General features: G+C 42.1%; 1 protein-coding gene across 1 annotated transcript in view; it reads left to right on the top strand.

The window, feature by feature from the left end:
- SUSD5 (sushi domain containing 5) overlaps nucleotides 1-22,502 on the top strand; it is a 108,957-nt gene that overhangs the window by 54,203 nt on the left and 32,252 nt on the right. The gene's annotated exons all lie outside the window — the stretch shown is intronic.

Raw genomic sequence — 22,502 nt, 5'->3', positions numbered from 1 at the left:
CATGATTTTTTTTTTCAGCTTCCAGGGATGGTGGGAGTAATCCAAGGCTGTGGTTTGGCCGGGAAAGATGGGCATTGGGATAAAAGAGTGAGAAATTCTAGAGAAGACAACATAGAGTTGACCTAGTTCACCAAGAGGTCAAGATGAGGAAGGGAGAAGAGTTCAGCCAGTACCTGGGTGATGGCCTGGGAAAGAACTGCAGCGTGGAAGGACTGGAGGTCGCAGCAAGGATGAAGAGCAGGGTTAGGCATTGTAAGGCAGAGGAAAAGATAATGAAATAAAGGAATTTCAGGATTCATGAACATGGATGTGGACCAGTTGTGGGTGATGGCAAGATCAAAGGTATGATTATGTCTGCGTATAGTCTAGGGATGAAGAAGAGGTCAAATGAAATGAGCAATTTGAGGAATTAGAAAGTTGAGTGTAGTCCCATAGAATGAAGGCCAGAGTTGGGTACAAGAGAAAGACGGTGAGCTGACCTCTAAAATCATTGAGGAAAGAAGACGGGGGGGGTGTCCTGGAGGACAGTAGAGAACAGTGTCAGAATCTCAATTGGGTAGTAGATATGGATTGAATGAACCTCCAAGGAAGAGTGAAAACTGGGTGCTGAGGGTAGAGGGAGATCATGGAGTAGTTTGGCTTCCCCACCCCAGGAGTTGGGGAGCAGTAAAGAAACCATACGCAGTGCTGGAATGGGTGGCCAAGGAAGCTGTGTTACTAGGAGGGAGCAAGGTCTCAGTGATTGCCAGAAGATGGAAGGAGGAAGAAAGGAAAAGGTTTTTGAAGAAATCAAGTTTCTTACCTAGGCAGATGGCTTTCTGGAGAGTATGAGGCCTAAGGAAAGGCCAGAGGATTCAGCAATGAGCTTCTTTCTACGGGGTCACTGTGGAGTGAGTCGTTTCAGATTGAGTGGTAGGGTCATAGAGGGGTTGAGAGAGGAGAGAAAATGGAGAAAATGAGTGTGGACAACTTTTTCTGGGAGTTTGGCCACGAAAGGGAGGAGAGCTACAGAATGATAGCCTCTTACTGTAATTAACTAACAATTAACTAATTGCTAACAAGGTACTAGCCAGGCCATGCTGGATGGTCCAGTATGGAGAGGAGGTCTGACTCTTTCCTCCACTTTCTCCCTCCCCCTCCTTCCTACACACACACACACACCCCACACCACCCCACCCCACACCACACCACACCACACCACACATGTACATACATGCACACACAGATTTCATGCTGATAATGGGTGAGGTCCAGCTAAGCTCAATACGTGATGATGGGCCAGGGGGTGGATACAGTGCTTGACTTGGAGTCAAGAAGACCCAAGTTCAAATCCTGCCTCAGACACTTAGTAACCATGTGATTGACAAGCCATTTAGTCTCCTTCTGGCTCAATTTCCATATCTAATAATAAGAACACCTACATCACAGTGTTCTTGTGAAGATCAAATGAGATAATACACATAAAACACTTTGTAAACCTTAAAGCATTATGTAAATGCTGGCAAGTATTATACCTGGTAGTGAGAGGAGAAGCAGGCTGGGCCTGGGCCAAGCAGATATCTTCCTTGGATTTAGCCTCGCTGTGTATAGGGAAGAAATGCCAGAAGGTGGAAGTGAGAGATTATGGTGATACTGAGGGGGTGCCCCTTCCCCTGACCCTTGGGAATCAGACATTGGGATGCCCTGCTCCCTGGGTCCTGTTTGCCACTGGTGGCTGAATAAGAGGTCTCAACTCCCCTCTAAAGCCCATTCCAGTAGGAGTGGCACCTCACCTCTGCAACATGTCCCCCCACAATTGATGAGGTTAGGCCCTCTCATCATTGACACTCTGGGCTCCCTTCATAGTCTCAGCTGAGGCGAGAGGCATTCAGGGTAGGGGAGTCATGGTGACCAACCCTCCTTACGCGGGCTAGATTTGCAGTGTCCAATGAGGAGTGTTCACCTGAGGAGCCTAGAATCCTGGAGACCTGCCCCAATCCTTTCAGAGACCTGTAGCTACTTCCTTCTCACTAGACATGTTAATTTAGAGCCATCTAAATTAGGTTCTGCCTGGGGCCCACTGGTGATGGCCCTGGTTGTCTGACACCCAAAATCAGCCGTCAGAGGAGATCATGAGAGAGGCAATGGGGTATAGTGTAGAGAGAGTCGGGGAAACCTGGCTTTTGACACATACTGGCTGGGTGGTTGTGAGCAATTCACTTTACCCCTCTCCTTCCCTGGTAGAGCTTGGTGACTGTAGTTAGCTGAGCAAGCCTGGATCTATATCAGTAGAGAGAGTGCCACCAGGCACTCCCTAAAAAGACTCAATGAAATCACTGGGAGAGAACAAAAGAGGTGGAGGGAGAAAGAAAGGAAGTGAAGGGAAGGGGAAGGGAGGGGAGGAAAGGGAAGAGAAGAGAAGGGGAAGGGGAAGGAAAGGAAAGGAAGAGGAGAGAAGGGGAGAAGAGGGGAGCAGGGAGGAGAGGGAGTGGGAGAAAGGAAGAAAGGAAAGAAGGGAGGAAGGAGGGATCACAAAGTAGGCCTAATTTACAGACCTGAGGTCAGATTTCATTGTCAACACAGATTACCTCTAATTTCACTGAAATGAAAATACTTATCCAGTGGAAAGGAAACCAATTATGGGCTCCCCAGTAGAGAAGCCCAACAGAGGTTCAGTTCTCCTTTCACCTTGCAATGGAAGCCCCTGACCAAGTTCATTGGCCCCCTCTTGGGCAAGGATTCCAGGACCATAAGTGTCATCAGGAAGATCATGGGGGAAGGATGTGGGATAGCTGCAAGGAAGGGAGGAAATGTGGCACAATGGAAAGAATGGTAGCTCTGGAATCAGAGAACCTGGGTTCATATCCTACCTCTTCCCTTTGCTCCCTATTGACCTTAGACAAGTCACTTCTTTCTAGGCCTCAGTTTCTTCAGCTTTAAAATGGGTTGAATGACATGATGTCTATCTATTATCATCTGTAAGATGACTGATCTGTCATTTAATGTGAAAGCAGCTGAGTACTACATTCTTGCCTTGCCCTGGTAAAAAGTACAAAATAAACATTGCCATAACATAATAGGGACCACTGCGCCTGGTCTGGAGAGGTATTGACGGGTGCTTCTTGGACCTGGGGTCAGGAGGATTGCACATTTTAATCATCTGTGCAGGTGGCACCATGTTTAGAAGAATAGCTATGCTCTTTTGAGGATAAGATAGGCAATTGAAAAAAACTAAACTAAAAAACCTTCGTCAAGTTGGTAAAGTGATATAGTGGATAAAAATCACAACAATAGGGAGCATTTATATAGACCTTTCAGGTTTGCAAAGCACTTTGCAAATATAATCCCATTTGATTCTTACAATAACCCTGGGGAGGTAGGTGCAATTATTACACCCATTTTGCAGATGGGAAACAGAGGCACAGAGTGTTTTTTAAATGACTTGCCCAGGGTTACCCAGCTCATCACTGTCTGAAGCAGAATTCAAACTCAGGTCTTCCTGTCTCCAAGTTCAGCAGTCTATCCACCATGCTACCAGCACTAAATTGACGTTGGGAAGATCTGCCTTCAAATCCAGTCTCTGGGACTTCCTAGCTGTCTGACCAAGGGCAAGTCACCCTCTTAGATCTTCAGTTTCCTTATCTGTAAAATGGGAAGAAATAATTGAGGCTTTTTTTGTATGTAAAGCTAATCATTACGGCCTTTTTGCATAATGGACAGAATCTAATAAGCAACATTTAAAATCTGAGCCCTCCTTCCCCAGCAAACATGTTTATGTGAAAATTCAGAAGAAATAGACAGTTGCTTTCAACAATAAAAAATTAAGTTAAACTTTATATGTCAATCAAGAACATTGAAGTTAGTCGGTATGTGTTCTAAAGCCAGATAACAAAGAATACAATGATTAGCATGCTTGGCAACCTTTAAAATGCTACATAAATGTCAGTTGTAACATTATTTGGAGGCAGAAGACCTGGGCTCAAATCCTGGTTGTACTGTTATTTACTACATTGTGATCATTAGGTCACCACACCTCTCTGGGCCTCAGTTTCCCTATCTGTAAAATGGATGGCTTGGACTAGATGACCTCTGAGGTACACTTCAGTTCTGGATCTATAATCTGTGATCCCATGAGCTATAAAATGAGGCAATTGCATTATTGTCACACCCATTTTACAGATAAAGAAACCGAAACTCTGAAGTGACTCACCCTTGGTCATCAGCTAAGTCATGGGCGAGAGTGAAGAATGAAACCCAACATTTGATTCTGACCCCAGAATGAGCCATGTTCTTTCCGTGACACAACCAAGAGGAAGAGAAATAAGGATGGCTCTATCCATCGAGCCTGTAGCCTAGCAACGGCCCGTGTCCTATTCAGCCATCAATCAGCCCAGTTCAGAGGCTCTCAGTGAGTATCTCAAGGTCACTCGAGCAGCTCCTCATCCACGCTCAGGCTCCCAACTCGGCTCCTCACTCACGCCAATATCCCGTCTCAGATAATAGACAAGCTTGTCGTTTGGCCAAAGTGCCCTGATTGATACTGGTACTATTGACAGTCCTACACCTTCATACCCCGACAGCTGGGCTGAAGCAAATTAAATCTGTAATGGAAATGGAAATTTAATTAACTGCCAAGGAAGGTTTACATAGCCTACAGGTTACTCAAACGGCTTTCAGTACATCCTTTTTTTTTTTTAAATAACAGAAAGAAACTCTCAGGTGTACGCACTCAACAGATGTTGGGTAAGTGGATGGTAGACTTGCTTCTTTTTCAATTCTAAACAAGGTGACCTCAATTAAACAAGCAGAAATTGCCTGGTGGGACCACGTCTGAAATACTGAGTGTATTGTAATACTTTTGGCTTCCTCGTGTTGGCGTAGAGGGGCTCCTGGTGTGGAGGGCTGCCCAGGGAGCCATCATGGAGGTTACCAATTCTCTTGCCTGCTTTTCTTACCAGCTAATGAACACGATGGATGAAATTAATATTAAGCTGCAGGGAGAACATTAATGAGTGCTGCTCGTGGAGATGAATGCATAGACTGAAGTGTAATTAAGACGTATCCAAAGACTCAGACCTCCATAACTCCAATGACATTGCCTAAGTGACTCTAGGGGAAAGAGATTGGAAGGAGCCTTTGTGATTTAGAATCATGGACTTAGAACTAGAAGGAAGCTTAGAGACCAGCTGCTCCAAGCCCTTCATTTTACAGGAAGCGGAGGGCCAGAGAGCGGAATCAAGTATCTATGAAGCAAACATGATGAGCTTACCACGAGAGGTGATGCCCAAATCAGAGAACCGACAGCTCCTATCGTGAACAATTCAATTCAACTTATTAAACACACATTTATTAAATGCCTACTGTGCACAAGGTGAGAGGCAACAGAACATACTATGACAGGAGGTGGAACTTCTCTGATTTGGGCATCACCTCTTGTGGTCTATTTGACTTTGGGGTGTGGAGTGTGAATTCTGTAGACTATCCTCAGAGGGTACAAGAATGTCCTCAATAGATGGTCCTATTGGATGTATGAGTCTTTGTAGAGTCCATAATTCTGTTGACACTGTTCACTCAGAGCCACCTGTGGGATCAGAATGAATGAAGAGAAAATGAATGAATGAATGAATGAATGAATGAATGAATGAATGAATGAATGATAAAGTCCCAAACATGTTCTAGTCTGGGGCCAGCGAGATATGGTAAGATCTCATCCAACAGGACATCATGTCCCAGAGTATTGGTGAAGCACCCAGGACTTGGGGACCTGTCCTCACCTATAGAAATAGACTAGTCTCTTTAGTATCCTGTGGAAGCATTATTTATTAATATTTTTATTATCCCATGGAAGAATTATTCCATGGAGAGAGTCCTTTCTCCACTATATCACACTACCTGGACTCTAATAGTCAGAAGAAAAGTGGATTCAAATCCTGCCTGTGGTCAAATCCCTTAACCTCTATGAATCTGATTTTCCTCATCTGTAAAATGGGGATAATACCAGTGGTACCCACTATAGAAGGTTGCAAGGATTGAATGAGATGAAGGATGCTTTGTGAATCTTAAAGTGCCATAAGAATATCAGCTATTTTTATCTTAAGGGCATCCCTAGGTACTTCTCACCACAATATTCCCTCCTGATCTGGTCAGACATACCAACGACCAGATATTTTAAAGGTCCTTCAAAAATCAAATGAGATAATATTTGTAAAGGGCTTAGCACCAGTGCTAGCACTTCCCTTTCTTCAACCCTGCCCTAGGTAGATAAGTCACTTTCCCTCTCCTTGGTCCAACTTGCTCTGCTGGGAGAAGATCTGATAGAGATGTCCTAACTCCTGAAAGGCAGTGTGGCATATGGAAAAAGCGTCAGACCTGGGCCCAAGTCTCATCTCTAGCCCTTGGAATCACGGATCTAGAGCTGAAAGGGCCCTCAGAGATCAGTCCAACTCCATTTTACAGATGAGGAAACTGAGGCTCAGGTCATACAGGTAGTAACAATCAGCATATTAATTTGAAGACAGGTCTATTTCCCACATCAGTGCTCTTTCCACATTACTAGCTATGTGGCCGTGGGCTACCTTTATGAATTTCGCTCTCCCTATATTTACAATAGGGGAGACAATAGTTGTGCTACCTACATCAAAGGGCCTAGTGCTGCGTAGCTATGAGCCAGAGATGCCTCCCCCTTTACCCACCACGTTCCCCTCCTCCATCTTCCCATCCATCACATGCTTCACTGCCATGTTGCCTGAGCTGATGAGTAGGGCCCTTCCTTGTTCCATCCCAGCTGCTAACCTGACCTGGATTCACCCAGATGTCTTGGGCTCCTGCAGCCAGCCTGGCGGTAGCCTTTGCCAGCCGGGAACTATTCTCCCATTGGCACTCTGGCTTGTGCTGAGTTGGTGCCCTAGATCCTGGAGCCATTGCACAAGTCAGACCTTACCAAGATCTTCAGAGGAAAAGCACAAGAAAATCTAATGACTTATTAGAGTAGGGCGGGGGGATGGGGAAACAGAACCCAGCAACCTTCTCCCTAATCAGCTCCTCTGACCCCAGACTTACACCTTGTGTAATTCTCTCTTGGATTTCATTTTCTTTTATTGTGAACTGAGATTTGGAGATGGGGCTTATTTTGGGGTTGCAGAAATATGGCTTTCCTCCTGGACTAGCTATGATGGTGGATACCCCTGGCCTAATCACACCAGGTAGGGTGAGCTCTGGTTATTTCAGCTGCCAACCCAACTGAGCTCATGGTTAATGAAGGAAAGAAAGAAAGAAAGAAAGAAAGAAAGAAAGAAAGAAAGAAAGAAAGAAAGAAAGAAAGAAAGAAAGAAAGAAAGAAAGAAAGAAAGAAAGAAAGAAAGAAAGAAAGAAAGAAAGAAAGGAAGGAAGGAGGGAAGGAGGGAAGGAGGGAAGGAGGGAAGGAGGGAAGGAGGGAAGGAGGGAAGGAGGGAAGGAGGGAAGGAAGGAAGGAAGGAAGGAAGGAAGGAAGGAAGGAAGGAAGGAAGGAAGGAAGGAAGGAAGGAAGGAAGGAAGGAAGAAAAAGAAAGAGAGAGGAAGGAAGGAAAGAAAGAGGGAAAAAAGAGAGGGAGGGAGAAAGGAAGAAAAGGAAGGAAAGCACTTTATTAAGCACTTACATATATCTATCTTATCATATTTATGGGAATTGGTCTTTAACAGAGTCTACAAAACAGACAAATGTGAAATGAATAGCCCATCCTTCTGGGGGTTGTGTGCTGAAATGACCTTTGAAAGTCTGTGTTGCTTTCTTACCTCCCTCAGCGAGACCATTTAATGACTTTAACAAGAAACATCTGCCCAATTGTGCAGGGTTGTTTTTTTTTTCCTTGAGGGTAAGTGGAAAGAGCGGTCTCCAATAAATTTCATGTGCAACACAACAAATTTGTACTTAATATGTTTTTAAAAGTTATATTTCATTTATATACAATCTGGGAATATTTAGCCTGGGGAAAAGAAGACTTTGGGACAACATAGTAGCTGTCTCCAAGTATTTGAAGAGGCAGCTAGGTGGTGCAGTTGATAGCGTGAGGGGTCTGGAGTCAGGAAGACCTAAGTTCAAGTCTGGCCTCAGACACTTACTAGCTATGTGATCCTGGGCAAGTCACTTGACCTGTTTGCCTCAGTTTCCTCAACTGTAAAACAGGGACAATAATAACACCTACCCCACAGGGTTGTTGTGAGAATCCATTGAAATATTAATTGTAAAGCTCTGAGTATAGTGGCTGGCACATAGTAACACTATATAAATCTTAGCCCTTACTGACTATTTATTATTGTTATTATTATTTCATGCAGAGGAGGCATTGACGTGTTCTTGGCCTCAAGGGGCAGAGCCAGGAGCAGTCTAATGGGACAGGCAACATGCAAACGGCTACGTCCAAACAAGATGCATATAAGACAAATTGGAGATTACCAACCTGGGGAAAGCACTAGCTTTAAGAGAGATGGGGAAAGGCTTCATAGTCAATATATTCAGATGAATATTAGATGAAATGACCCCTGAAGTCCCTTCCAGCTCTGCTAGTCTCTGATGCCCTACGGGATTCATTTGCTGTAGGCAGCATCATGTAATGACTCAAAATATATCTCTAGACCTGGAATCAAACCATAAGATATCAATGGTAATAAATGGTGCAGGGGAAAAAGTGCTGGGTTTGCAGTCTAAGGGCCTGCGTTCTAAACCTGGGTCTGTTATTACTAGCTGTGCGACCTTGGACAAGTTCGTTCATTTCTCTGGGCCTCAGTTTACCCCTCTTTAAAATGAGGGAGTTGGGCTGAATGATCTCTAAAGTCCCAGCTCAAAGTCTTATGACATGAGCTCCACGTCATCAAGTCAGACCCTCTCATTTTACAGATGAGGAAACTGAGGCCTGGGAGTTGAAGTGATCCATCCAGCCTTGACCTGAGGTTCTCCAAGGCCAGTGCAGCCCCACTTTTGCTCGGCCTCAATCTCTTTCTCATCAGAAGCTGCCTGTGCCCTGGTGATGTATTCTGCAGCTATCGCAGCTCTCCTTCTTTTCGGCTATAAAGGAAAAATGACAGCTTAGAATTCCAATAAAGGCAAATATAAGTCTCATAAACTTATGTAAAGGCACAGAAGGCAAACAAGGCCTGGGGAGTGTTCACATGGCCTTCTTTTAAAAAGATTATCGTTATTAATAAACTTTGCCACAAAGTGGGCCTTTTCTTTTCCTTTCCAATACTTTGCATTTGAGCTGACAGTGAATTTCCAGCCCTGTGGTGATCTCACTTAAACTAATAAATGAAGTTATTCTTAACCAACCGGATGCTGGTGAAAGAAGCCTCCTCCATGCTGGGTCACAAGCCTTGCTTCTCTTAACATCCCGGCTGTTCCAGGCAAAGAAGCCAGAGTGATGACAGTCATGAGATCTGGGTTCTAGTTCACTCGAGCTCTGTTGGACCCCGGTCTCCCAGGGCTTCCATTTCTTCTGTTTCAAAGCTGGGTGGCCTTGATCCCTCCTCACCACCCCAATGTACCTCACTCTCAGAAGTCTGGCCCCACCAATCCAAATGGCCTTAACTTCCCAGACCCATCTTCCCACTCCAGTCTGTTCTCTACTGAGCTGTCAAAGTGATCTCCCTAAAGTCTGGGTCTGACTGTGTCACTCCTCCCCCTTCAAACAACTCCAGTGGCTCCCAGTAGCCAGGATCAAATATAAAATCCTTTGTTTGGTGTTCAAAGCCCTTCATGACCCTTCCTGCCTCTCCAGATGTATTACACCTTTCCACCTCATACTCTACCATCTAGTGACACTGTTCTCCTTTCCTTTCCTTATACATGATCTTCCATCTCGAAAGTCTAGGCATTTTCACTGGCTGACCCCTAAGCCTGGAATTCTCACCTTCCTCATCTCCACCTCCTGGCTTCTATCAAGTCTCAGCTAAAATCCCACCTCCTAGAAGAAGCCTTTCCTAGTCCTCCTTAATCTTATATACGTATATATACATACATAGATATATTAATTTTACTGTCTGAGATGAATTCCCATGTGTTCTCTCTCTCTCTCTCTCTCCCTCTCTCCCTATCTTTCTCTATCTCTGTCTCTCTATCTCTCTTTCTGTCTCTCTGTCTCTGTCTCTCTCTCTCCCTGTTTGTCTCTCTCATTTTCTCTGTCTGTCTGTCTGTCTGTCTGTCTGTCTCTCTTTGTCTCTGTCTCTCTCCTTGTGTCTAGTTGTTTACATGTTAAGCTGAGATCCTTGAAAGCAAGAACTGATCTTTTTTTTGGCCTTTCTTTGTGTCACTAGCACATAATAGGTGCTTAATAAATGCTTGTTGACTTGACTTACTATGAGGCAGTTTGACTAGACAGCCTCTGGGTCCCTTCCTACCAACATTACGTAGGTAAGAAGAGAGCTAACTAGTCTTTCAGAAAAGTTTGGAATTTCTGAGGGCAGGTGCCCAGCTCCAAGGTCTCTGCTGGAGCAGCTGAACCTTCAGTGAGTCCAGGCATGGAGTCAAAGGAAGCAAATTGAATGAATCAGGGTTTATTTAGCCCAGAATGCCCTGGGTGGGTGTGGTAGGATCAGTTCTCATCAGCAGCAGCCCTGGTTCATTTTATTTGTTGACTCATCTTTATTTCCATTTAACTCATATTTATTAACTGCCGCCAACCAGCCAATCAATAAGCATTTATTAAGTGCCTACTGTGTACCAAGTACTGCAAGATGCTCCGCTAAACACTGAGCAAGGATGAAAAGACGTAAGAGCCCCTGCCCTCAGGGAGCTTGCTGTTGCATAGTAGGGAGACAAGCCATGTTCAATTCAACTCAACAGACATTTAATGAGCAGCAGGGTGGTGTAGCAGATAGACAACCAGCCTTGGGGAGAGAGTTTCCTCGTTAAGAGTTCCCTGCAATGATGAAATCTTAGTTATCACCCCCCAAAAAAAAACACTTTGTGCAAATCAAAACAGAATGCTGTGAAATCATGACAATCTAGCTTGCCTCCAAGAAAAGACCTCTCTCCCTGCTTCTCTGCAGAGGTGGGAGACAACTAGTAGAGAGCGCTGTATACATTGTCAGACTCTTTTGGGATATTTGCTTAGTGTTGCTGATTTTTTTGTTTCTTTCTTCCTCTTTGTATTGTTTATTATAAGGGATGGCTCTGGGGGAGGGAGTGGGAGAGGAATAGATTGGTTGATGTAAGTGATGTAAAAAAATTATATCAATAAAATACATTTTTGAAAAACATACAAAGCACTGTGCTAGGACCTAGGGATCTATTGTAATAATGAAACAGTCCCTGCCCTCAAGGAGCCTCTCCTCTGGAGGCTGGAGAGCAGAATACACTGTGTACCCAGGCAACTTCCTTGAGGAAGGAGAAGGTCCTGGTAGCTAGAAGGATCCAGAAGCCTTTCTGGAAGAAGGAAGTCCTGAGCCAGACCTTGAATGAATAGAAAGAGGCAAGGTGCCTATTCTGGGCATGAAGGACATTACAGGCAAAGGCAGAGGCAAAAGACATGATGGTAATGGGAGGAAGAGTCAACAGTCCAATGGGACTGACCCAGAGAGCGCGTGAAAGGGAGGAGCACGAGGTGAGCCTGCAAAAGTGGGCAGCAGTCACTTTGGTCAGGCAGAGTCAGTATTTTTTCATAGAGGCGATGGGGAGCCTCTGAAATATCTTGAGCAAGGGAGCACCATAGTCTGACATAGCTTGGGAAGCTGATTTTGGCTGCTCTGTGGAGTTTATTCATGTACATGTTGAATACCACCTCCTGCCCAGAAGAGTGGAAGCTTCTTGAAGGCAAGAGCTGTTTCATTTTTGCTTTGTATCCCTAGTTCATTTTTTAAAAATACATTCTTATTGATCACTTTTATTTTTACATCACCCACACTCCCCACATTATCCCTCTCTCCATCTCCTTCTAGAGGGATTGGACAAGAGAGATTAGAGGCAAGACCCCAGCTAGGAGACCTTGATGGAACTCCAAAGGAGAGATGATGAGGGCTGCATTAAGGCAATGACTGTTAGCAGACGGAAGGGGACCAATGTGAGAGGGAGAATATACAGGATTCTCAGACTCAACAGTGAATTGAATGGCAAATGGGATAGTAAGGAAAAGGGGAGAGTGAGGAATGACTCCGAGGTTAAAAACTGGGTGACTGGGAAGATGGTTTGGACACAAATAAAACAGAGTGGGAGAAAGGCTTTGAGTGATTTGGGAATTCAGAGAAGAGAGAGATCACTTGTGGCCGGAAAATAGGGGATGGCTCATGGAGGCAGCAGTATTTGAGCTGGGCTTTGAAGGATGGGTAGGAGCTCAAAAGGAGGAATGAGTGGGTGGGAAAGAGGAAGGAATTTCAAGTGAAATCAACAGCATGAGCAGGAAGGCAGAGATAAGGAGACATAAGACATTTTTGAAAAGGCAATATGATGTGATAGAAAGTCAAGGGTTCTCCCTTAACTCTCAATTTAACCCTTAATTTGCATATCTTAGCATGTAAATTCATAAAGGGAAAATTAACTGCACTTCAAGAAGAAATAGGCAGTAATGCAATACTGCCAGGAGCTTTCAATGTTCCTCTCTCAGTTTTGAATAATTCTAACAGAAAGATAAACAAAAGGGAACATATAGAATACAAATTGCTGGAGAAACTTGAGCTAAAAGACTTCTTCTAAATGGGACTACTGAAGAATATACTTTTTTTTCTCAGCACCACATGGAATTTTTACATGTATTAGGACATAGAGATATTGCAAACAAATGTAAAAAGACACAAATAATAAATATGTCCTTTATAGACTGTAACATAATAAAAACAGTAATTAGTTCAGGTGACACACACAAAAGACACAGACTCAAATGGAGACCTAAACAATGAATAATGAATTGGTCAAAGAACAAATTACGGAAACAATTACTAATAAAATTATAATGATGAAACATGTCAGATTTCTGGGATGCCATTAAAGCAGTTCTCATGATAAAAATCATATCCCTTCAAATATACATTAACAAAATAGAAAAAAAGATTAATGAAATTAATTTTAAATTATATAATATAATTAAATACTAAATTAAATAAACATGTAACTTTTAAAAATTATAAAATCAACAAGTAAACCTAAAGCACAAAAGAAAAGATATTGAAAATTAGAGGAGAAATAGGTAGACTAGAAACCAGTAAAGCTATTGAAATGATAAATAAAATTAAAGTCTTGTTCTTTGACAAGACTAATAAAATTGGAAAACAAACAAGGTAAAATTACAACAAAACCAGAAGAAATGAAAAAGATTAATTAGAACCTATTCTACACAGGTATGTGGTAACAGAACTGAGAATACAAAAGAAATGGAGAAATTGTTGTTTAGTCATTTCAGTTTGTACCTGACTTTTTGTGACCCCATTTGGTGTTTCCTTGACAAAGATAGTACAGTGGTTTGCCATTTCTTTCTCCAGCTCATCTTACAGATGAGGACACTGAGGCAAACAGGGTTAAGTGACTTGCCCAGGGTCACACAGCTAGTAAGAGTCTGAGGCCAGATTTGAATTCAGGGAGATGAATCTTCCCTACTCCAGGCCTGGCACTTACCACCTAGCTGCCCTAGAGGAATACCTTCAAAAATATAAAATATCCTAACAAAAGGCATCTTAAATAAACCAGTCACAGAGATGAAAGAGAAGAAACAACCCAAGAAAAAGAACTAAGGGAAGTATGTTACAGTGGAAAGAGTACTTAGCTTTGGGGTCAAGGGTCCTGGGGTCCAAATGGTGCCTCTTTTTTCTTACTGCCTGTGTGACACAGGGAAAGCTGCTTAATTTTTCTAGGTGTTCACTTCCTCATCTGTAAAATGATGGGGTTGGATCTGGTGGTCTCTGAGGTTCCTAAGCTCTATACAAGTGACCTTGTGAATTTAAACCTATTCCAGTCCTTTGCCACTGGGGATCCCAGAAGTGAGTATACTCCATCCTGGGAGAGCCTGGAAATTGTTGGAGTCTTGTAATGGTCTTGTAATAGTTGTGATCCCTACAAATTCTGCCACTGAACACTTGGCTTCTGGAGAGAATGTTTCTGTGTTGCCCCTGGAGTCTGAAAGCTGGTGAGACCTAGCAAGTGGGATTCTTAAGTGGGATTCCCAGTTAAAAGGAGGTGAACCTGACTTCAGACAAAAGGTGTCTGAATGGAGATTTTGCCCCAAATTGCTATGTGCTGCTGCCATATAAGTAAATAACATGTATATATGTGTACTCATTAGAAGATCTGAAAGGGTTCTAAGAATCTGGAAGCAAACATGGTGGAGGCTCCTATGACGAAGTGAGAATGAGACTCAAATAGATGTTCACTTTGGGTACCATGTTTAAAGAAGGACATCGATGAGTGAAAGGATGTCCAAAGAAAGGCAGCCAGAAGGGTGAATGTCGTATGAGTGAAAGAACTGGGAATGTTTAGTCTGGAGAAGAGAAGACTTGGCATAGGAGAGGGCTGGGATCATGAAACTGTTTTCAAGTATCTGAAGGGATGTCATAGGGAGGGAGAATCAGCCTTGTTTAACTTGGCCCCAGAGGCAAGAACCAGGAGCAGTGGGGTGGAAGTTTACAAAGGAAAAGCTTCACAACAATTAGCGGTGTCCAGAAGTGAATTGGACTGTCTCCAGAGGTCTTTGAGCCAAGCCTGGGCAGATACAAGTCAGGGAGTTTCCTTTATTAGCTCACTTCTCAAATCTCCAAATTATTATAATTATCGTAGTAGAGATTCTTTTTTCAAGTATCATTTGGACTTGGTGGCTGAAGAGATCTCTTCCAACCTTGAAATTCTCTATCTGGAGTTTTAGTGGCTCATCTTTCTCCTTTGAGAGCCTCTAGCAGTGAGAGAAAGCCTTCTAGCAACATCATGGAGATTCCTATGGAGGATTTATGTAAAGACCTAGTCAAGAATGTGTTGTTCATTCATTTAATTCAGATCCAACTCTTTGTGACCCATTTGGCATTTCCTTGGTGAAGATACTGGAGTGGTTTGCCATGTCCTTCTCCAGCTCATTTTTCCAGATGAGGAAACTGAGGCAGAGTTAAGGTACTTGCCTCGAGTCACACAGCTAGTGTCTGAGGTCATACTGACTCCAGACCCCAGTGCTCTATCCACTGTAGCACCCAACTGACCCTAGACAAGGATGAAGAAGCCTCTCTTAGAGGCTCCAATAAATGTCTGAATCCATGGAGGGAGCACCCACAGCTACAGACTCTTATATCTGTCAAGATAAAATAAATTCTCAGAGACTGTGAAGTTTCCACAAAACATTACAGTTACATTGGTTTTCACTTCAGTAAAGGCATCTAAATTGTCAGAGGAGACACTGAGGGAAGATCGATTTCTCAAAACTGTAGGAATTAATTCTTTTGATAGCATGGGGAATAGTTGATAGAGAGCCAGTCTCAAGAGTCAAGAAGCCCCAGGTTCGAGTCTTGCCTTTGACTAAGAGTGTACCTCAGGTAAGTCACTTAACCCCTCAGTGCCACAGTCAACTCTCTCTAAATAAGGAGTTCTTTTTTTTAACTTTTTTATTTTATTTTTAGACAATTGGGGTTAAGTTATTTGCCCAGGGTCACACAGCTAGTAAGTGTCAAGTGTTTGGTCTGAGGCCGAATTTGAACTCAGGTCCTCCTGACTTCAGGGCTGGTGCTCTATCCACTGTGCCACCTAGCTGCCCCTCTAAATAAAGAGTTCTTAACCAAGGGTCTGGGACTTTGGGGTGTGTGTGTGTGTGTGTGTGTGTGTGTGTGTGTGTGTGTGTTTTACAATATCAAAATATTTATTATATTTATATTTACCACGTATTTACCACATTGTTAATTATATTTCAATATAATTGGTTTGTAATCCTATGTATTTGATTTTATGTATTTAAAAACACTATTCTGAGAAGGAGTCCATGGATTTCACCAGATTGCCAGAGGGGACCATGACACAAAAAAGAATATGAACTCTAGCTCCAGACAGACAAATAAAACATTGATTAAGCACATTTAGAATCTGCCAGGCCCCGGGGATACAATATAAGCAAGCCAGTCAGTTCCTGTCCTCAAGGAGATTACATTCTAATGAGGGAAGACAACACATATAGATCCTTAGATATGGAAGAGACATTAAACATCCCCAAATTTAACTTAGAAGGGAGCCAGAAGACAGTGAGGAGGGTATGCGCAAGGCAGCCTGGTGTGGAGAGGACTGGGAAATAGCATGGAGGCCTGATTCTGGACAAGATGAGGTGAAAGCTTACCTTTCCAAGTTAGGCTTCCTGGGGACAGAGTCCAAGGTTCTGACAGAAGAGAATGAGGATGATGGCTCTAGGGCAGGCACCATAGTGAAGGAACAGGAATTTGATGATGAGTTTCAAAGAAAGTTCTGACCTACATTGGCAGAAGAGAGTTTCCTAATGGAGAACTGCTTCTACTAATGAAATCATAGGTCCAGACAAGAAAGGAAGAAAGAAAGAAAGAAAGAAAGAAAGAAAGAAAGAAAGAAAGAAAGAAAGAAAGAAAGGAAGGAAGGAAGGAAGGAAGGAAGGAAGGAAGGAAGGAAGGAAGGAAGGAAGGAAGGAAGGAAGGAAGAAAAAAGAAAAATTCTTATGTGACTCTTCTGCATGGGGAAAAGCAAAAGGCAATGCAGGGAACTTTGAGTCAGAACATGAGATAATAGCAGTATCCTTCTCTCTTTATTGGGGTGACTCCTGACCAAGTAGCCCCAGCAACATAGCACAGTTGTCCAGCTCTTTGCTTTATGATGAATAACAAGGGAAATACCAAAGATCAATGTCATTAAAATGATGGCTAATAAAAAAAATGAGTCCCACTACCATTTTTGATTAAGGACACCCTCAGTTTCTAGCTGTACAACTGATCATAGTGATGGAGGAGGAAAAGCTTTATAGTCTGAACTTAGACCTGAACTTAGAGTCCTCAGCCATGTGCATCCCTTCTCCAAGGGGTGATGATACAAAAAGAAGAAAGTAGCGACCAGGAAGCGGTGGACAAGAAGGAAGTTGAAGTATATGCTGTGTGGGGACAGGAGAACGTGAGGAAGAGAAGACACAGAGGAGACATATTGCAGTAGCAGACAGCTGATGTGATGGATTGTGGAAAGCAGTCTGGAGGAGAGGGGAAGGGTGTCAAAACATGGAAGTCGTTGGTTTGGTACGATTATGAATCAAGCCCTGGATCTTGGCCACAAACGTCAATGCTTATCCAGGCGAAAGAAGTGGGATCCAGGGCAGGAACGCGATGTCTGTAGCCGAAGGGTCTCTTTGCTCAGAATTAATGGCAGGAAAATCCTGAGCAAGCCACTGTCTTCACAGCAGGCTGACTTGTTCCTGTGAGTCACTAGGTTTTCAAGATTGTGTTTTTGCCAGCAAACCGACTTTGTAGCTAACATAAAAAAATACTGTTTTGAACTGACATGGATCAACACCAATGAACCCCAAACAGGTTTTTTTTCCTTTTAATATGCTGACTCCAGTATGAGGTAGTATATTAATTTTTTCTGTATTTTGGTAGTATATTAATTTTTTTATTTTCTGATTCTCCTCACCTCTTAGCTGCTGACTGGCTGCTGCCTTCCAAAATTACCCTTTGCTTACTTTATATATATATTTATATCTTTTTGTACATGTAAACATTATTTCCCCTGATAGAATATAAGCTCCTTAAGGGCAGAAACTATTTCATTTTTGTGTTTTGTCACCATTACTTAGCATGGTACCTGGCACATAGATGCTTAATAAAAGCTTATTGACTAATTAATTCTGAACTGAATTGGGGGAGGGAGATGTAGATAGAGACAGAAATCACTGAGTCTGGGAGGGATGCTAGACATCGTTGAGTCCAACTCTTTAATTTTGGAGATGACTAAACTGAGGGCCAGAGAAAGCTTTGCCTGGATCCACAATTAATTAATGGCAATCAGAACCAGAAGCCAGGGTTCTCAAATCCCAGACTCATTCTCTAGTCATCGCATCCTATTACCTCTGATTTATTTATTTATGATTTTTTTAAGACAAAGAAATCAAGACTTATAGGAAAGGTGTGATTAGCCCCAAAGTATAGAACAAGTCTGATAGCACCAGAACTAAGATTCTTGATCTTTTGACTTCTTTGTCAATGTTTCACTCACTAAACCAGGAACCCAGCAAGACTATGTATGTTGATGATACACTATGAGTCAAACGGATCATCATTTCATTTTAGTGAATGGGATTAAATTTATATGCATTCTTTTAACCCCTCTCTCCTCTATGGTCACAGGTGGTTATAGGACTTAAACATGGAAAGATCCTTAGGGATTTTTTAATTCAACCCCCTCATTTTTATGCTGAGAAAACTGGGGTCTAGCGTGACTCATTGACTGACCCAGCAGCACACAGGAAGTAGGTAGAGCCAAAATTCGAACCCAGGGCTCCTATGATTCCAAATTCATAGTGCCTTTCAATATACTATATTGCTTTTTCCAATCACAGAGGGATTTTTGAAAAATTACATTTAAATTACATTTAAATTTACATAAATTTACATTACATTAAATTATATACATTTAAATTACAAATAAAAGAAATTATTGGGGTTTTTTCATTTTATTTTTAAAAGTACCCCCCTCCGCCCGCTTTTAACCTCTAGTCATGTATTTCAATAGGGAATGGCATTCTTTTTTTTTTAATAGGAATGGTATTCTTCCTGAGATGAGTGCCATCTAAGCCTGATGGAGTATGCAGTTACCCTCCATTTCCTCCCCTTACTGAAAGGGGAGTTCATAAAGATGATGAAATAATTATTTGAGGATGCATGCTATGACTCTGCCCCTTGCAGAGTTATTACTGAAGCCAATGAGGGGGAACTTTATTACTACATCTGAGATGAACAGACAAATCCAGAAATATGTTTCAGTGCTCCAAGGGAAAGTATGATGTCCTCTTAACACCCTTTCTTTTTTTGATCATATGATTACACAACTGATAAGGCATGGCTATAGGGTAACAAGGAAGCTACTCTGGTCCAGTGTAAAGAAAGCAAGTGAAGGTATGCAAGTGCATCTAAGCATTCATTGGGTATAGGTTGGCACTCTAATGGCTAACACTAAGTCACACCCTTTCCTAGTAGCCACTGTCTAGAGTTGATTCTGATATAAGCTTCATTCACAAGTTGCAACTTAAGCCCAAGTGTCTGTGTCTAGTGAGAATGTCTTTCACTCCATAACTTTATTTGGCAGAATCAAGCTTCTTTTTCTTTTCAAGTAAGCTTTTTATTTCAAATTTACTTATTTCAAATGTCTCTTGTTCCAGACTTGTTGGGGGTGATGATGATGATGATGATGATGATGATGATGATGGCTAGCATTGACATAGCTCTTTAATATTTGCAAAGCTCTTTATATATTATCTCATTTGATCCTCAAAACAACCCAATGAAGTATACTAAAAGCATATGAGTCAACAGTACAATGTGGCAGCCCAAAAAAGCTTAATGTAATTCTCCATATTAAGAGAGGGATTAAAAAAATTATGAAAAGAGGAATTATGTACAAGATGAAGGAGATAATAGTTTTGATGTGAACTTCCCTAGTCGAGCTATATCTAGAATACTACATTCAGATCTGGGTATCACATTTTAGGAAGGATAGAGATGTGCTAGAGTCTATTTAGAAGACAATGGCAAGTCTGGGGTAGGAGTATGTAGACTGGAGAATATACCATAATCAAACCCATTTGAAAGAACTAGGAATACATAACCTGGAGGAGAGAAGACTTAGGGGAGACATGAGACCTGGGAAAGACCTTAGCTTAAAAAGGCCAAGGTCTCCCATTGTATCTAGAGTCACCTCCAGTTGTCCTGACCTACATCTTGCCACCAGACTCAGATGACTCTGGAGGAGAGTGAGGCTGATGACTTTGCACAGCTCAGCCTCACTTAAATCCAATTCTCTTGCAAGTCAAGACATCACCCTCCTGATATCACTGGTTCTCTTTGAGAATGAAGCACTAACAACAATCTTTAAGCCTTTAAAGGGCAAGAAATATTAGGCCTAGCCTGCTTGGCCCCAGAGGGCAGAATGAGAAAAAAGGATGGTTGGTTTGTTACAAGGGAGACTTCTTTTGGGATGGGGAGGTGGGAACTATTGGGAAATGTCAGAACACCAAAAAATTCATTTTCAATTACAAAAATAAATATTTTATTAAAAAAAACATTTTAAAAGAAAAAAAGCAATGTTTGGAAGTTAAAGAGGTAGATTTTGGCTCTATGTGAGGAAAATATTGCTAACAATGAGAGAGGTCTAAAAGTGGAATGAACTAGCTGCTTTGGAGGTCATAAATTTTCCCGCTATGGAGGCCTTTCAGCACAGCCCCAATGACCGTTAATTGTCAGGGCATTGTAGAGAAGATTTCTAGGTGAATATTGGTGGGACCAGATGGCCTCAGAGGTTCCTTCCCACTGAAAGAGTCTGTGGTTCTGATTCCCAGGTGGAAACAAGATTTTCTGTTCCATGCTAGTAGGCATTTGTCTTGGATGTAGCTGTCTGGATCATGCTGCAACCGCAGTTGAGGTTTTCTGTGGGGTGGAGTCCAGGCCTGCCTTTGGGCCCAGTCTGTGATTTGCTTACCTTGGCTTCCTGTTTTTAATTGAAAAGAAATATTTCTGTCCAAGTTACCTTCCCAGATCCTACCCTGGGTGAGACAACTGGGTCATATCCTTCATTAGGGAAAGTAACTGCTCTGGCCTAAGGGGGATTTCTGTTGTTTTCTGCTTCTCTCACCATCTATGACCATCCCACTGTCTTAGTCTGTTGAACTTTTTTTTTTTATCATTCTGGTAGTTTAGACTGTGCCACAGCATTATTTCCTATGTCTGTCTTTAGAGTTAGGAAACCCAAGACCCAGGGACGTAAGTAGGTGGGGATTCATATGAGTATTGTTTTCTGTAAAGCTGCCAGAGCCTGGTTCTTAAACATCTGGGGGCTGTACTCTTCATTTTTTTTTTGGTTTACTTGCACAGTCACAGAAATGGGGAGACCATGGATTGCTGAAATCATAAAGGAAGTTGAAAGAGAGAAAGATAATTCAGTTTGGAGTCTGAAGATTTGTTTTGGGGTTCTGTCTCCATCATTGTTAGATCACTGTGTATCACTGTCTCCATCACTTGTGTCTCCATCACTGCTACATCACTGTAAAACGTGGTCTCCATCACCTGAGTCTCCATCACTGTTACATCATTGTGTAACACTGTCTCCATCACCTATGTCTGTCATGTTTCAACACTGTGTAACACTGTCTCTGTCACTGTTAGATCACTGTGTAATACTGTCTCCATCACTGGTGTCTGTGTCATGTTTCATCACTGTGTAACACTGTCTCCATCACTGTTACATCACTATGAAACATGGTCTCCATCACTTGAGTCTCCATCACTGTTACATCATTGTGTAACACTGTCTCCATCACTGGGGTCTCCATCACTGTAACATCACTGTGTAATACTGCCTCTATTACCTGTGTCTCCATCATGTTACATTGCTGTGTAACACTGTCTCCATAAGCACATCTGTCACCTTGGACACATCAATTCTCTCTGGGGTACAGTTTCTTTCTCTACAGAATGAGAAAGTTGGATTAAATGATCCTTAAAGTCCCTTCCAGTACTAATATTCTGTGCTACTTTGATCAGAAATTTCATTATAGTCACAGGCTCTGTGTCTCCCATATCAAACTTTTTTTAAAAAAAATTATTGATAACTTTTATTTTTATGCCACCAAAACTTATCCTTGTATCCTCCTTCCCCTCTTCCAGAGAGCCATTCCATGTAACAAAGAATATTTTTTAGAGAAAAAGGAGAAGAAAAAAATCAGCAATACATTGAAAAAGTCTGAAAATACAGTGTTCCACACACATGGATCTCCAACCTCTGCAGAGAAGTTAGGGTAGATGTCTTCTCATATCTCTTCTTTGGGGCTGTTCTTGTTCTTTGTAACTCTTCAGAGTTCACTTCCAATTATTTTGTGACTGTTGTTCTTTATATTTACATTTCTGTAGTCATTGCATATGTTGTTTTCTTGGTTTTCCTTTCTTCACTCTGCATCAGTTCATAGAAGTCTTTCTATGCTTCTCTGTATTCATCATATTTGTTTTTATTAAAGGACAGTAATGTCACATTACTTTCATATACAACAATTTGTTTAGTTATTTCCTAGTCAATAGGTATCTATTCTGTTTCCATTTCTTTGCTATCATAAAAAAGTACTACTGGAGCTCTGTGTGTGTGTGTGTGTGTGTGTGTGTGTGTGTGTATGCAGCTTGGTGGTACAGTTGATAGAATGCTGGACCTGAAGTCAGGAAGACTCATCACTCTGAGTTACAATCTGGCCTCAGATATTTACTAGCTATGTGACCCTGGGCAAGTCACTTAGCTTCATTTGCTTCGGTTCTATAAAATGAGCTGAAGAAGGAAATGGCAAACCACTCCAGTATCTTTGCCAAGAAAACCCCAAATTGGGTCACAAAAGAGT

Source organism: Phascolarctos cinereus, unplaced genomic scaffold (assembly GCF_003287225.1).
Source record: "Phascolarctos cinereus isolate Bilbo 61053 unplaced genomic scaffold, phaCin_HiC Scaffold_1;HRSCAF=81, whole genome shotgun sequence".
Lineage (NCBI taxonomy): Eukaryota > Metazoa > Chordata > Mammalia > Diprotodontia > Phascolarctidae > Phascolarctos > Phascolarctos cinereus.
Note: the sequence above shows the minus strand (reverse complement) of the source record. Positions and strands in the feature narration are given on the sequence as shown.